We start from the raw sequence: 2,774 nt of genomic DNA, 5'->3' as shown, positions 1-2,774 counted from the left end.
AAAAAAAAAAAAAAAAAAACAAAAACAAAAAAAAAAACAAAAAAAGCGTCAATCCGGCAAACCGAAGTAAAATTGTCTTGTCACCACACCCTAGTGACTATAAGTAAATAAAACTAGAATAGGAACAAAAACAGCACAAAGAAAAGAATAGGATAAAATTCTTCAGGCAATAGGGTCTTGCGGTTAGTCTAGCAGAACTGGATCAACATTCACGAGTGACTGAGGTAGGGTTGGGAAGCTGTTGAACTGCACTTTGCATGGTGTTCAGGTCGCTAGTAATTTCCAGGTTAATCAACTCGGCTTGAGAGTCAATCTCCTACACCAACTCCCTTATGCTCTCAGTTTCTTCATCTTCAACATTGGTGGGATTTTGAACTGGAGGAGGAGGCTTAGGATAAGGAACTTGATCATGATTTTTAAGGGGAGAGTCCTTGGGCACACCCACGACCACCAGTGTTGCCATCCAACCCTCACTAAATTCATATCTCCTTGATTGAAACATGACAGGTTCGGTTGAGTTTTCGACATCCTCAAAGCTTGTGTTATACCATTTGTCCTCACTAGCCTCCAAGGCGTTCTTCAGCTCGGCGATTTCCTTATCCTTGATCGAGTTCAATCTTTCAGCACTGGCTAATCAGAGCTCTATCTCCTCTAACATAGTAGCAATCTCTGCCATTTTCTGCTGGGCCAGTGCTTGGGCCCTCTCGACTGCTCTAGCCCGCTCCTCAGCGTTCTCAACTGCCGTGCCTTTCTCCTTCATCGTGGCCTCTGCAACCTCTTTCAAAGCCTTCTCCTTATTCGCCTCCTTCGCCACACCCTTTAGCCGATCTTTTATCATATATGCCAATTGCACAGCCTAGCATGGCTAATAAAAGTGAATATTTAAACACAAAATAAATAAAAAGAAAAGAGAGATATATATAAATAAATAGTAGTAAAGACTAAGCATGACCACAATAGTGTGCCATTGAAGTCTGACCGCTACTGCTTCGTCACTGTCGCGGTCGAAGTAATGCACATCATCCGGCAATTGCAAGGCTTGCCTAAGACTCCAGGCAAGTGGGGTACAAGTAGCCTAATTCCTTTGGCTGGAAGTTGCAGGAAGAGGCTAGTTACCGAGCATAAAATTTGTCTGCCACCCAGCAGCAAGGAGAGCTAAAGAGGAGGCCACATTGGACCCCACTTGTATGAAAGGCCGAGTACTAGTGACTGGCTCTCGGATAGTCACCCCCGTGGCATTGGAGACAGAAGGAGTTCTAGGGGGTATGTCCTCAGGCCTTCTTGGAGCCTGATCGGAATTACAGGGCCTCTTTTGGCTTCCGGGGGGGGGGGGGGGGGGGGGGGAGGAGGAGGAGCTTGTTGCACCACAGGTTGCCTACCAGGTAGGAAAAGGTCGGCAGTCATATTACGGCGTACCACCATGGCGTCACTTGGATCTTTGGCTTCGGCTTCAGCTTCTGAAGAATCAACTGATTCAGCCTTAACTTGCTCGGCAACCCAAACTACAGGGGGTTGCTCAATTGGGATGTGTTCAGCACAGCTGTGGAAGACAATATAGTAGATCCGTCTTTCACTAGTACCAAGGAGCCTACCCTGATCAGCCGGGGACAAAGATCTCGTGCTTCACCTACTGTTAACCCTAGAGGAAAGAAACCTCGGTGTCGGACACCTATGTAGGACAACAGAGGGTTGCCAACGTTTAGGGCTTGTCTGGGGTCCTGATAACTCATGTAAATGGGAGTACACCCTAAAATAAGGTGAGAAGCTCGTAGTTGGCCGTTGTAATGCATGAATATCTTTGACCTTAGTAGATGTTAAGGTCTTGTACATGCATGGCATTGACATCCGGTTTAAATTTTTTTACCTTCTGCATTGCCACAAATAGAAATCATAAATATGTGAACAAATAGTAAAAACAATCACAAATGAGTCATAGAAAATGTGTTTATGGTGAAAGTAAATGTGATATGAAGGGTACTGACCAACATCTTGGGGTGAAGTTGGGCACGTGAGCTCATTGGTGTGCCAATTACCGCTCACCCGCACAAACTCTCAAGTCGAGTTCCTGTTGGAATCGGGGAGGCATAATAATAGCCTCACCCGAGTATCTCTAACTTTGAGATAATATCCCGACGTCGGTTTACCGCACAGACTATACATATTTTATATCATGGTGGTCTAAATGTAGCCCATATAATTGGTTTAATCGACTAACACAGCTTACAACCTAGTAGAAATTTGGTGGAAGCTGGTTGGGCACAGGTTGTAAAACCTAAGCTTTCTAAGTATTAAGGGATCTATGGGGAACCTCACCCCACCCTTTAAAATGGACATTAAAGGGAAAAATACCATTTAAGGACGCTGCTCAAGGGCGATACTATCTTCATGACATTATGTGGCAAACCTAGCCCTAAAATTGGCTAAGGCAGCCTCGATTCTACGAAGATGACAGAAACCCATTTTTAAAGCTAGAATGAAAAAGGAAACTAAACAAAGGAAAGGAGTAAACAAGAGAGGAACTTACTGTGGGTTCTAGGAAATGATCTCTCGGTGGGAAGATATATGCTCGGTAGGAGGAGAATATATGCTCAAGAAGGAGGAATTTAGGAGGATGAAGAAATGGAAAGATAGTTTGAAGGGAAGAAGGTTATTATTTGTAGGGGAGAAGCATTTAATGAGGAGAAAGGCGGGAAAACCTTTTTGAATTACCTTTTGTAACTGTGACACTTGTGGCCTCGATTCACGAATCCTCAAGTTATGATTACTGTCGGATG

The sequence above is a fragment of the Quercus lobata genome, chromosome 9 (genome assembly GCF_001633185.2).
Source record: "Quercus lobata isolate SW786 chromosome 9, ValleyOak3.0 Primary Assembly, whole genome shotgun sequence".
NCBI classification, from domain to species: domain Eukaryota; kingdom Viridiplantae; phylum Streptophyta; class Magnoliopsida; order Fagales; family Fagaceae; genus Quercus; species Quercus lobata.
The sequence above is the reverse complement of the archived record's forward strand: the minus strand, read 5'-3'. Positions refer to the sequence as shown.